Source organism: Papio anubis, chromosome 10, assembly GCF_008728515.1.
Source record: "Papio anubis isolate 15944 chromosome 10, Panubis1.0, whole genome shotgun sequence".
Classification (NCBI taxonomy): domain Eukaryota; kingdom Metazoa; phylum Chordata; class Mammalia; order Primates; family Cercopithecidae; genus Papio; species Papio anubis.
In genome coordinates, this window is record NC_044985.1 from 10,882,818 (window position 1) to 10,897,469 (window position 14,652).

General features: G+C 43.5%; 1 protein-coding gene across 3 annotated transcripts in view; it reads right to left on the minus strand.

The window, feature by feature from the left end:
* Positions 1-757, minus strand: part of CFAP221 (cilia and flagella associated protein 221) — a 118,247-nt gene extending 117,490 nt beyond the window's left edge. The window contains exon 1 of one of the 3 annotated variants that reach the window (XM_003909214.4): positions 659-757. The gene's annotated coding sequence lies outside the window, so the exon portion shown is untranslated. Of the gene's footprint in view, positions 1-227; positions 250-658 lie in introns of those variants that run through there. The other 2 variants (XM_017947937.2, XM_017947936.3) reach the window with 2 other exon arrangements.
* Positions 758-14,652: the final 13,895 nt, after the last annotated feature.

Here is a 14,652-nt window from a genome sequence, read left to right on the forward strand (position 1 = left end):
TTTTGGTTTTGTTTTTTCTGGAGAAGACTCAGAGCTTCAGACTCCCGAGACGGACAGCATCAAGCGACTCGCAGTGAATCTATGGTAGGAGGCGCTTAACAATCACTTTCAGAAAGAAGTTCTCCCCTTCCCTCGCACCACCTCTCATAGCATCGCTGACGGCTGCATGGCCCTCTCCTCACCTGCTTCCCTTCCCTCCAGCCCTTCAACGCCCGCCCTAGGCTCACCCTGCAGCCCGTCTCCTCCCGTAGCCTCACATCCCCTGTGCTTCAGGCAGGCCCAGAAGCCAGGCGGTCTCCACGCCGCCCACACGCCCGCTAGCCCACCGCCCCGGTAGGCCTGGCTCCGGGTCTCACCGCCGCACCCTAGGCCCCTCGCCCCATCCTCTTCCGGGCAGGCCCTTTCACCCCCGCCAAGTGCCTCCTCCCCGTCGCGACCTTTCATTCCACTCCTGCTAAGGGTCAGGGTCGCCCCAGGCCCGTGCACCGCTCCCGCTACCATCCTCATGTCAGCCTCTGGGTCCGACCTCTCCTCGGACCCAAGCTACGGCCGACTTGAGGATGGACACCGCCTGGGGCTCGGTCGCCTCAGCAGCTAGGCTGCGGCGCCCCAGCGGCTGACCCTGGGCCACCCCGGCCCCAGGTCCCAGGCCGCTCACCCTGGAGGTGGTTCCCGGGCCGGATTCGGCCGGCGCCGGCGCCCGCTCGGAGCGTCGCTATGACGACGCGGACGCGCTCCCAGGGCTGGCGGCCGGGCGCGACCAAACGCCCCAGGGCGGGGGAGCCGGGAGGCTGCGGGCCAGGATCAGAGGCGGCGGGTGACTCCTGGGAGCTCGGAGCAGTTTGCCGGGCCTGGCCAAGAATTGACAGAGCGACTTATGGCATGGGATGTGAATGGATTCCCGAGGGGACATGAGAAAGTTGGAAACACCACACACCGGAACCCTGCAAGAGCTGAGCGCGGGAGAGAAGCCGGACGGGGCGGAGCCGCCGGAGCCAGTGGGCGGGGCTTCACCTGACAGGCATCACTCTTGACGCCCACTTTCTTGTAGTTTGTTTTACATTTTCTGTTGCAGTAAATTTCAAACATACACGAAGGCAGACCGACTGGTAAAATAGACCTTCAACACCCAGCTGCAACGATGATCAAACCCTAGCCAATCCTGTTTCATCCGTATCTTTCCCTGACTCCTAGTATTATTTTGAAGAAAATCCCAGACATCATTTCATCAATAAATATTTCAAAATATACCTCCAAAAGATAAGCATTCTTTAAAAAAACATAACCACAATACCTTAGAAATTATAATTTATTAACATCTTCAAATTATCTCGTGCCATATTTATTTTTAGAGTTTGAATCAGAATTCAAATACATTTTGCACGTTGGAATAGATTGATGTGTCTTTTAGGTCTCTTTTCATCAACAGATTCCTCTCGCATCTCCTTTTTTAGTTGTTGCAATTTATTCATTGAAGAAACGGTTTCTGTCCTTGATACTGATATTTAGGGGTTGTAAACATGAAACCGCGCCCGCTCCTCTGACCTCCTGCCCTGTCCATTCCACCCTGCTCATCCATGAACATTATTTTTTTCAAAGACAACTGAAGCTTCTCTTTTCCCAGGAATTGTCCTTGTCTCACTCCCTGCTTGTATGGCTTTGATACTTGCTTGATGTTACTTATGGCTTCATGTTGATGTGAGGGTATAGTAAGAGTCCAGTGAGGGTACCTGTCTTGTTACATTGCCTCTTGTGCTGGATGCGTATATTCCCTCCCTGCCCTTTCCCAATGAGAAATGTTTATTTTTTCCATCTTCCCATTCTCCAATTCTTCTCTGTCCCCCACCATTATTACTTACTAAAAATCTCCCCATCTTTCAAGGCTAGCTCTGGATAAGGTCTCCTCTCCTCCCCACCCTCCTCCTAACCCACCAGTCCAGAAGGATTCCTTCCCTCCTCTGGGCTTCCATAACCCCTTGTTCCGCCATCTTTATCTCTATATTGCACCCAACATGATTCATGTCTGTGACTTAAACTGCAGAATTCCTAAGGGAGGGAACTGTACCTTGTGTTAGGATCTCCCAAAGTCCTTGACACAGTGTTTTTGTTTTTGTTTTTGAGACAGAGTTTTGCTCTTGTTGCCCAGACTGGAGTGCAATGGCACAATCTCGGCTCACTGCAACCTCTGCCTCCCAGGTTTAAGCCACTCTCCTGCCTCAGCCTCCTGAGTAGCTGGGATTACAAGTGCCCGCCACCATGCCCGGCTAATTGTTTGTATTTTTAGTAGAGATGGGGTTTCGCCATGTTGGCCAGGCTGGTCTCAAACTCCTGACCTCAGGTGATCTGCCCACCTCGGCCTCCCAAAGTGCTGGGATTACAGGCATGAGCCACTGCACCCAGCCACTTTGACACAGTTCTTTGTCCATATTGATTACTCAGTAACTGTTGGCCAAGGGGGTGAAACAATTCATTTGTTTATAGAGTAGGTTGCTTTAGTTCCTTCTGTTTTCTTGGCCCAAAGCTGTAGATTTCAGAACAGGTACTATGCTTCCCACAGTCCCAGACCTCTCCATCCAGCACAAATCACGAGATATTTGTTTTCATATACTTCTTTATTTTTAATTTTTTATAGAGGTGGGGGTCTTGCTGTGTTACCAAGACTGGGTTTGAACTCCTGGCCTCAAGCAATTTTTCTGCCTTAAACTCCATATGCTTCTTAATGGATATTGGCTAACACTTTTTCATTTGTACTTAACTTTCTTGAGAAAAATCACCAAAGTTCCTATTATATATAGATAACCCACAGGTCTCTATATAAGCAGTAAATCCAATTGAATATTATAGTGTAGTGGACACTGCTGGTTGCCTCCTTCCACTTTCTTTCTAATGGAACCACACAGCTTTACTCAAGTTTCTCCCCAGTTCCCAGTTCTAACAGTAGACCCTGATTTTATCTAGGTCAGGCCAGGTGTGGTGGCTCTTGCCTGTAATCCCCAGCACTTTGGAATACTGAGATGGGAGGATCACTTGAGCCCAGGAGTTTGAGAGAAGGCAGAGCAACATAGTGAAACCTCATCTCTACGAAAAATTTTTAAAATTACCCCAGTGTGGTGGCTCACACCTGTAGTTTCAGCTACACAGGAGGCTGAGGCAGGAGGATTGCTTGAGCACAGGAGTTGGAGGCTGCAGTGAGCTATGATCATGACACCGCACTCTAGCCTGGGTGACCGAGACCCTATCTCAAAACAAAACAAAACAAAACAAAACAAAACAAAACAAAACAATGCAATCCAGGCCAAGTATGGAATTCCCAATCCCCTTGCAGACATTGCCCGTGATTTAGTTAGGGTTGGATACGTAGCCCCATTCTGGTCACAGGGACAGGAAAAGGGTTCTGGGGGTCTAGAAAAGACTTTCTTCCTCCCAAGAAAGATATACATAGATACAGTATTTTTCTTCTTCTGGACTTCTGAGTGTCAGGAAGTGATTCTGGAACTGCAGCTGCCATCAGAGGCCATGAGGGGCCCAAGTGTTAAAGAGGAGAACAAGGAGACAGAGAGACCCTGGGCCTGGATGATATCATTTCACTTCTATTTATTTGGTCCTTGCATTCCATTTTCTCTTTCTTCCAGCTGAAAACAACTGAAATATAATGACTTCTGGACACTTACTTCTCAAGGTGTAAACTGTGGCACAGGAGCTTGTTAGGAATGCAGAGTTTTGGGCTATCCCAGAATTTGGTTCAGGCTACTGGAACAAAGCCTGCATTTTAATAAGATTCCCCAGGAGACTCATAGGCACATTAAAGTTTGAGAATCATTAAACTGATGGAGCCTTACAATTATAGCTGTATTAGATAATCAATTATTTAATCAATTTATTTATGTGGTCCACATTTATTTCACTTACAGTTTACAATGAGAACACAAAGCTGTCACAGCATCTGCCGTATGAGTGCAATGAGACAAGTGTGATAAAAGGCATGGAAGCTATAAGCCTCAATAATACAGGGAGAGTCATTAATTTCCTTGCCTAAAACTCTTTGGTGGTTTCAAATTGTACAGAAGATAAAATTCAACTTCCTTAACACTCTTATTTTTTCCCCCACAGAAGCAGGGTCTTGCTGTGTTGCCCAGGCTGGAGTGCAGTGGCACCATCATAGCCCATTGCAGCCTTGAACTCCTGGGCTCAGGTGAGCCTCCCAGAATAGCTAGGACTATAGGTGCATGACACCATGCCTGGCTAATTTTTTTTTAACTTTTTGTAGACAGGGTCTCACTATGTTACTCAGGCTGGTCTTGAACTCCTGGACTCAAGTGATCCTCCTGCCTTAGCTTCCCAGTATGCTCGGAATATAAGTGCAAGCCACAGTGGCTGGCAAAAAAAATCCTTTACACTCTTTTAGGGCTTTGTAGGACCTAGCTGCTGGCCCCTTGCTTCATCTCCTCCTTGCCCTGCTTCATTTCCTCCTTGCCCTGCTTCATTTCCTCCTTGCCCTGCTTCATTATATTCCTCCACCTCCCCTTTGCCTGGTATAGAGAGTGAAAGCTGGCTGCAAATTCTTTGGCACTGCTCCCAAGAAGAGGCGGGGTGTCTCTGTCCCTCCTCTTGAGTCTGGGTGGATCTATGACGGCTTTAACTGCCCAGTGGTGTCCTACCTGAATTCTTGACACCAGAATTTGTGAGATATAATAAAATGATGTTTCATTCCTTTGAGTTTTGGGATAGTAGGTTATTCTGTAGCAATAAATAATGAGAAACTTGGCTGATTCCTACTCAGCCTAAGGGTTTCTTCCTCAGGGGGGCCTTTCCTGCCCTTCTTTCTATATCGGGTCCTGCACCTTGGTGCTGTTTCCAGTACTGTGTTCTTTCCCTTCATAGCTGTCTTAGTCTATTCTGGCTACTATAGGAAAATCCTTTAGACGGGCTTCCTTACAAACAACAGAAATGTATTTCTCATGGTTCTGCAGGCTGGGAAGTCCAAGATCAAGGCACCAGCACTTTTAGTGTCTGCTGAGGGACCACTTTCTGGTTCATAGATGGAGACTTCTGGCTGTGTCCTGACGTGGTGAAAGGGGTAAATGAGCTCTGAGGCCTGTTTCATAAGCCCAGTTCACTTAGGCCTGTTTCAGTCAGCCCATTCACAAGGGCTTTGCCTTCATAATCTAACATGTTCCAAAAGGCTCAACTTCTGAATGCCATCACCTTGCGGGTTAGGTTTCAACAAAGGAATCTTGGGGGACACATTCAGACCATAGCTGCTGGGTTTACCTCTTTGACATCTGTCTTCTTGGACTGTAAGTTCAGTGAAGGCTGACTAGTTCACCACAGTGTATGCAGTGCCTTGCACACTACCTGGCACATCCTGGGACCTCAAAAATATTTGTAGAATTAACTCATTAATGAGTTATACCAAGTGATTTCTAAAGTTTAAATTATATATATCTTTGGAATATGGGTAATATAGTCATGTGGTTCAAAATTCAAGAAGTAAAAAATCTCTCTCCTTCCTCTGCCTTTTGCCATCAAGTTCTCTTTCCTGGAGGTAACTCATGTTACCAGATTTGAATTTATCTTTATAGGAATATATTATACATATGAAAGCAATTGTGTGTGTGCTTGTATTTGTAAGAAGTTTATCCCTTGTTTATTTTATTTATATATTTTTGAGACAGAGTCTTCTTTATTACCCAGGCTGGAGTGCAATGGTGCGATCATGGCTCACTGCAGCCTTGACTTCCCAGGCTCAGGTGATTCTCTGGCTTCAGCCTTTTGAGTAGCTGGAACCACAGGCATGCACCACCATGCCTGCCTAATTTTTTATACTTTTTGTAGAGATGAGGTTTGGCTATGTTGCCCAGGCTGGTCTGGAACTCCTGGGCTCAAGTGTTGAGGGAAGCCCACCTCGGCCTCCCAAAGTGCTGGGATTACAGGTGTGAGCCACTGTGCCTGGTCTTACCCATTGTTTAAAAAACCCAAATTGCTTACTTTTGTGACTCCCTTTTCTTCACTTAAAAATTATCCAAATGATTATACCATACCTGTACATGAAGTACCTCCTCGTTCTTTTTTATGACCACATAATATTCCATATTTCTTTAACTAGTCCCCCATTGTTGGATATTAGGTTGTTCCTGAACTTTTGCTTTTATAAGCAATGTTTTACTTATTTTTATAGATGTGCACATCACTTCTACAGACACATATATACATCCATTCATATACATATGAGTATATCTGAAGCAAAAGTTTCCAAAGTTGAATTGCTAAGTCGAAAAATCTGTGCATTTGTAATATTGATAACTATTGCTAAATTGTCTTCCATGGGTGTTGTATTAATTTCTACTCCTATTTGTAATGCATAGGAGTGATTGTTTCTTTACAGCCTCACTGAGTATATTATAAAACCTTTATATTTTTGTCAATCTGATGGTAAAAAATAGTATTTCAGCGAGGTTTTATTTTGCATTTCTCTAATGATGAGTGAAGGTGAGCATATTTTCATATGTTTAGGAGACATCTGTGTTTTCTTTTCTGTAAAGCCATGTCCCTTACTCATTTTTCCATTTGGCTGTTGGTCTTTTTCTTATTGAGTTGTTGGAGCTCTTTATATATTGGAAACATTCATCTTTTGTTTTGTGATAACTGTTGCAAAATTTTTTCCCAGTTTGTCATTTGACTGTGCTGTTCATAGGTTTTACTTTGCAGAATTAAAAATTATGTTGTGTTTATTATCTATTGCTCCATAACATATTACTCCAAAACTTAGTGATTTGAAACAACTATAATTCTTTATTTTTTCTTATTTTTTTTCTGGGATAGAAATTTAGATAAGACAGAGATAGTTTGTTTCTGCTCCATGGATGTTTGGGGCGCCAGGTGGAAGATATGAAAGCTGGAAGATAGAATCATCTAAAGTTATCATAGGGGCAAAGGAAATTTTTCCCTTGCCCCTCTGAAGGTTTGGGTCTGAAATAAACAGGAAATAGATTAAGGGGAGAAAAAGCATGCCCATTTATTTACATGCACAGAAGTATCACAAGAAGGTGAGTATCCAATAACCCAATGAAGTCTAGAAGCTTATATAGTATTTTGAGTTATAAAAAGAGAATTAAATGTTCCTGGGAGATGCTGGTGACAAACTGTGGGAGGGTGAGAGGAGGAAATGCACTGTGAGCAAAGGTTATCTTATTGTGCAGATAAGGTCTCTCAGGTAACAGCCATCAAAAGAATAGGTGATTGCCAGTGGTAATCTCTGTCTTGGGAAGATATCAGACCTTCATCCATCTTTGGGCAGGTAAAGAGGCTTCAGAGAAAAACCTTTGCTTGTATCTGCTGTCTACTTTACGATCGTAGATAGATATAAATTTCCTTTACAAAAGGACAGCTTTCAAAACTATTCCTATCTGCAGTTCTCTAAATAATCAACTTGAAATATGCCAAAAAAGGGTATTCTGGGGTGGCACATTCTGACTGCCCACAGCTTCATCTGGTGGTTGATCCTAAAGCTGTCAGCTGGGAGCCTGACAAGGCTCTTGGCCAACATAGTCATATGTGGCCAGACTTCCTCACAACCTGGCCACAGGTCCCAAAGGCAAGTGTCCCAGGAGAAAGCCAGGCTTAAGCTGTATTTCCTTTTATGACCTAGCCTTGGAAGTCCATCATGGAGCATCACATCCACCTCATCCATTAGTTGAGGCAGTTATGAACGCCCACCTAGGTCTAAGAAGAGGAAACATAGACTCTACCTTTGGATGGAGGAGTGTCAACATCTTTTATTTACTTGTTTATTTATTTTTGAGACGGAGTCTCTGTTGCCCAGGCTGGAGTGCAGTGCCATGATCTTGGCTCATTGCAACCTCTGTCTCCCTGGTTCAAACGATTTTCCTACCTCAGCTTCCCGAGTAGCTGGGACTATAGGTGTGCGCTGCCACACCAGCTAATTTTTATATTTTGGGTAGAGATGGGGTTTCACCATGTTGGCCAGGCGGATCTCGAACTCCTGACCTCAGGTGATCAGCCCGCCTTGGCCTCTCAAAGTGCTGAGATTACAGGTGTGAGCCACACTGCACCCAACCAAGTGTCAACATTTTGAGAGAATACCACAGTCTCTGTTCTTCTGGGGGTAATTGTGGATGCGAGGCTGCAGAACTGCTGTAGCCACCTGGCCACCATCTTGATGTTATCCAACTCCAAGGAGGGCAGAGCCAAGAGAACCATAGGCAAACAGAGGCTGGTCCATGCATGAGTCCACCCTGAAAACAGGCTCTGTGTCTGCACTCTCGTTATGTGAGTCAAGAAACAACTCAATTGCTGTTTAAGCCAGTGTGAGTCAGGACTACTGAAACTAGATTTGTCTGATGTCAACATTCTTGTCTTTATTTCAAAGGCCTTATCAGGCAGAAATGTGGGGAGTCTCTGGGAGGTGGGGGTGCACCTGACCTTTCTTTACTCCATCCAGTGAAGATAAGGCCTTGGGAAGACTAGTAACCATGTCTTTCAGGCATGGTTCTTATTTGCTCTCTTTTATTCGATCTGTGTTAATTATAATAATTCATATAAATATTCAAAAGGATGCTGACAAATGGAGGAGACAACTAAGAAAAGTAAAGAAAAGCCTGCTTTCCTGAGAAAGCCAGTCCACATTTCCAGAGTGTAAACAGTGAGCCTGGGCCATAGTAACCTCATTAAAATGTTAGTGTTATACCTTTGTACTTCAGAATAGGAAATCATGCTTGTCCCATTATTTACGGCTCATCAATAATACATTAGCTCAGCTCCCAGTAAAGCTGACATTCAGGAGAGGACAGATCGTTTTGTTTGGTTTATGCAAAACCCCAAAGGGGCAGAGCAAGTTCATTGCACTTGTGCAGTCATGTGGTGAAGACCTTAGACCCAGACACACAGGGGTAGCCAATTTCTCACTTCCTTCCCAGAGCTCTCCTTCCCCCTCACCACCCCCTACCCTCACTCCTGGCCCCAAATCAGCTGCTTCAGCTCAAAGATCACTTCACCAGAAAGCCTTCCCTAAGTATAAGTCAGGGCTCTTTCAGTTACAAGTTATGGAAATTGATTTAAACAGTCGAAACATATGGGAAGGGGGTGAGGGTGTGGGTGCGAAGAGAGAGAGAAGCGTCAGTCACAGCTGCATCTAGGTGCCACATGATGGTATCAGGATTTTGTCCCACACCATCTCTTGGTTCTCCCCAGCCAAGTTGGCTTCATTCTCAGCCAGGATCTCCTCATGCTGTGGAAAAGGCTACCATCTTCCTTTTAGCTTGATCGTAATACCAACACATAGGTTTTGTTGGTGCCACTCCTATTGGTCCACGTTGAGTCCTGTGCCCATCCCTGAGGAAATCACTGTGGTTAGTTGGTTGAGGGATGGGGTAAAGCTCTTTATTCAGGGTCATGTGCTGACTCTTGGGGTTGCTCATGGAGAAAGCCCCACCCAAGTTACATGGTCTGAGATTGGGGGAAAGGATGTTCTTATCCCAGAAGAAGGGGGAATGAAGTCTGGACAGCAAAACCAACAGATGTCCATTAACTTGGATCTTACAACATTGTTGATATTCAAATGTATTTGACCTGCAAAAATGACGGTGGATACGACTCAAGCTAATGCATTAATCCTCCCAGCTTGGCCTGGTCCCTTATTATATGCTATCATAGAATTTATCACAATTTGCAATATCATCCACCATACATTCTGCAGTTGCTAGTGTCAGCCATCCAATAGGTTTGCTAAATATGTGATTATGCAAGTCTCTTAATTCTTTAATACCAGCCTCAGTCATCTTTCTGGGCCTCCTGGGAGGGGTGCTACCATAGCATCCTGGCTTTATGTGGGTCTGGGGCTGCCAAAGGCAATTTCCTCAGGTCTCTATTGTCTTAGCATAGCACCTGGGACGGGCGTTCAGTAAATACTCATCCACTGAAAGTTAGTTCTCCAACAAGTGTTTATTGCTGTTGGAAAAATGCAAAGAAACATAAGTCATAATTGGAAAAGTAATTCAAAGTAAGATCTTCTGTCAACCTGGTGAATCTGCTCCACAAAATGACGAAAACAATGAAACTATTTTATGATGGAAGCAGCATCAAGCCAGACTGTGATGTGCATCACTGGCAATCCACAGGAGTTTGCCAAGACAGACAGAAACCTCACCCTTTTATATGGCCAGGCAGATATAACCTTTTATAAACATGTAATTGTCTTTATCAAATAGAAAAAGAAAATATTTCAGATATCCTAATTGTAAGAAGCAGGAAATCACAACGAGGAGCCAAATGCCTAGGCTAAACCCCCACAGAGACAGGAAGACAGGGGATCATCTCCTGGGTGTTCACATTTCAGTGAGATGGATCTAAGGCCTCCAAGAAAGACATGCTTGGGATGCAAACTGGCAAGAGGCTTGTTTAGGTTTTAAAAAGATTTGCATATATCTCAAAGACACAGAGAAAGGATTCCTTATTCTGTTTTGTTCTGATTTTGTTTTTATTGATACATAATATTTGTACGTATTTATGGAGTACGGGTGACATTTTGTGACATACTTAGACCACGTAATGATCAAGTCAGGGTCTTTGGAGTGTCCATTACCTTGAGTATTTATCATTTCTGTGTGTTGGGAACATTTCAATTCCTCTTTTATGGCTATTTTGGAATATATATGATTTTGAGACTCAGAAAACAATAGCCCAAAATGAAGGCCTCAGAAGCAAAAGTTTTTCTCTGACCCTCTCTTGCCCACCTATCTCTCAGTCCTGTTCTTTCCAAAGGCCAGCCACTGAAACTGGTCCTTTTCCCTAGCGCAGATCATAGAAACCGGAACCCCTTTTCCCCAAAGCCAACCACAAAACCAAAAAATATTACTCTAACTTTTCCTCTGCCTTTCTGTATAAAAACTGGCCATAAAGAAATCATCTGACTTTGGCTGGGCGCGGTGGCTCACCCCTGTAATCCCAGCACTTTGGGAGGCCGAGGCGGATGGTTCACGAGGTCAGGAGATTGAGACCATCCTGGCCAACATGGTGAAACTCCGTCTCTACTAAAATACAGGAAAAAAAAAAAAAAAAAAATTAGCTGGGCGTGATGGCAGGTGCCTGTAATCCCAGGTATGGGAGGCTGAGGCTGGGGAATTGCTTCAACCTGGGAGGTGGAGGTTGCAGTGAGCCGAGATCGTGCCGTTGCACTCCAGCCTGGTGACAGAGCAAGACTCCGTCTCAAAAAAAAAAAAAGAAACCATCTGACCTCGTTTGACTGTAGGTCATAGGACCTCCATTCTGGAGAGGACTCTCTGCCCTGTACCCAGGAGGAAGGAATGCTGCTCAGAGAGGCCAAGAAGAATCTATGTAGATAGGCCTTGCTGGGCATTTCCACTCAGTCTGTTAACTTGAGTTCAGACCCTTTTTGTCCAATCATATTTCTACACAGCTGTCTATACTGAACCTGAGATAAAAGTGGACAATTTCCCTGGTAGCTTGGGTCTTCATTCTAAAGGCTCCTATGTATACTCATTAAATAAATTTGTATGCGTTTTCTCCAATTAATCTGCTTTTTTGTGAGTTGATTTTTCAGTGATCCTTCTGAGGGTAAAGGGGAATTTTTCCCTTGGCCCCAACAGTCTGGCTGTGAGGAGAATCATCAAAGTCGCTTTACTCTTCTGGAAGCCACAGTGAAGGGAATCCAGAACGTGATCAGCAGGCGTAAGGATCAGAATTTCTTACCAGTCTGGCTCCCAGCTTCTCTCTCTGTGCAATTAGGTCAAGCAGACAGTAAAAATCATTGTTTCCTCTGCAAAATTTTTATTGAAGAGAGAAAAGTCTTTGTGTGACTAGTCTTGGTCTAGTGTACTTTTTGGTACTTTGTGGTATGAATGTTCATATCATTTGATCCCTTTTCCCCAGAAAGAGTCTTCGTTTTTGTCTTTGTGTGTTGTCATAAAGAGGACTACCAGATAAAGTCCCCTCTCATCTTGTTTATATCCTTGAAAGCTTGACTTGTGACCAAGTGGGAGCCCTCTCTCTTGGTCTCTGCCATCCGGGGGGGCATGATTTTTGGGTCCTCTCAGGGGGCCAGCCTGAAAATGGCTGAGAACCTGAGACTTTTTTTTTTTTTTTTTTGAGGTGGAGTTGCCCAGGCTGCAGTGCAGTGGTGCAATCTCGGCTCACTGCAACCTCTGCCTCCCGGGTTCAAGCGATTCTCCTTCCTCAGCCTCCTGAATAGCTGGGATTACAGGTGCCCGCCACCACGCCTGGCTAACTTTTTTGTATTTTTAGGAGAGATGGAGTTTTGCCATATTGGCCAGGCTGGTCTCAAACTCCTGACCTCAGGTGATCTGCTTGCCTTGGCCTCCCAGAGTGCTGGGAGTACAAGTGTGAGCCACTGTGCCTGGCCGGACCTGAGACTTTTTGCTGTGAGTATGTCAAGCTCTTGGGAGAATTTGTCTTAAGTCCCACCCATAAGTGGCTTTTGTTGTCTCAACCAACCCTTATTGTGGGGAAAGTCCAGTCCCAGGAGGACCTACACAGTGTCACAGAGTCTGTGACTGGTGAACCCTCCACAAATTTGTGGGTTACTGGAGGCAAACACCATTCTTAACCATCTGTGGCAACAAGAGGTTTTTTTTGCTATCTCAGCCTATTCCTGGGAGTGAATTTTTTGGGGAGCAGGAGGATTGCTTCCTCTCTGAAAAGCATATTGGATTGAGTTGTTCTTGGAATACACCATTGAAAATTAATCAGTGCCCAAAAGATGGATCTTTTAAATTGGAAAGACTCTTAAGTTTAAAAAGAAATTTTAGAGATCTTTTATTCTAAACAATTGATAAGATCCAAACAAGGGAAAGACACAAAATGGGGTCATCGCTAGCCTTAAAAATTCTCTTTACTAAATGAGACAGCAAAAATCTGACCAAACACAAAGTTAAAAATCCTTTGTATCCTCAAACTTCCTGCTTTGGATTCCCTATGGTATCAACATTAAATGCCATTCCAGCTTGTGATCTAGTGACTAGGGATCAGCACTTTCACTGCTGCAGCCCGGGCTTAATTCCCAGCCAGAGCACCAGTCCCTGCAAATTTAAGTTCTTTAGCCCAGGAGAAGAAACATTTATAAAATTTGGTTTGGTATTTGTGTGATTCTTGGCTTTTGGGGTACTCATTTGTTATTGATCCTTTCCCTTTCCTTGGACAGCTTTTGATCTCCTGTCTTCTGTCTGTAGAGGAATACAGGGATTTGGGGCCTTGGTCTGTAGACACTCAGCTGAGACCCTAAAAAATATGGCCAGACAGAAATATGGGTTGTACTAACAAAATTTTTCTTTTTTTTTTTTGAGCTGTCTTTAGGGTGGTTCTGGATCTTGTAAGGACTGCTTTGCACCTCTTTAGATACCCCTTGTGTATCATTGGTTAAGTCATAACCTTCATTAAGGTTTACTGGCTTTGGGAAGTCACTTAGGGAACTTTGTTTTTAAAAAAGTTCAAAAGCTATAAACATCAGCTGTGTGTCCCAGCTAAAATCTGATAATAAAATATTAAAAAGGATTTTTAAAAAGAGCTCAATAATAAAAAGTTTATGTAATTAAAACTGGTATTTAGGCTGCATATGTATACATACATATTGTTTAAAGGCTTCTGTTCTCTCTCTGTAGAAACTTCTTAGTTGACTAAATTCTTTTCTTTTTAAATCCCTGTTAACTCTATGTACTGCCCATGTCTATTTTTCTATTTACTTCTGTCTGTCCCTCCCTCTTGCCACCTTTGATGCCACATGAGGGGACACAAAACAGTTTCTAATAGCTTGAGGTTCCTGAGGGAAAACAGAAAAGGTGACACAGATTCCTCTTTTTGGAAGGAATCTCTGTTTTATCTCATGAAACTTTGTATGTTACAAATGGACAAATTTCTCTCAAGCCTAAAGCAGTACTCTCTTTTACATTAAACTCCTTTATCTCTTTGGTTTTAAAATACATATATGTGTGCATGTGTATGTTACATGTTGTGTCTACATACATGTATATGTCTATATATATGTTTATATATTATCTACACATGATACCAAATTAACTTAAAGATGAGTGAGCACTCATAAATTAAATAACTAGCACAAATACTTTTCAAGTTCACGTGACTTTAGTAACCTGTGGTAAATAGAGTTTTCAAACTTTTGGTAAAATAAAGTAAAAATATCTTTACAATTTAATTTAGACATTCTTTGCCTGGGGGTATTGGTCAGACAGGTTTAGACTAGAAATCTGGAGGTCTCTGAGACTAGAGACCTTCAACTTGGAGATCATAAAACTGCTGCTTCTATGACATTTCTGATACTTGCTAAATTTCTTGGTGAGCTTATTAAAGCATGAAAGTGTGGTTTTTGTTGAAGGGAAAGTAATTTTATCTAATTAGAGCAGTTTAAAAGTTGTTTTCAATTGAAGAAAAAATGATAGATAAAATTATAGACTATAGTTTGTTCTAACCATTAACATTTGTTTTTCTTTGGTTTCCATAGAAATTCCTGTAAGGTTTCATCCACATAACATGACCACTTTGCTAGCCAAGCCTCCTCTTCTCTCCCTCTTACATCCTGTCTTGCCACTATCATCTGATTTACCACCAAAACCTGGTTTTGGCCATGTTCTGAGTCCCCACTCT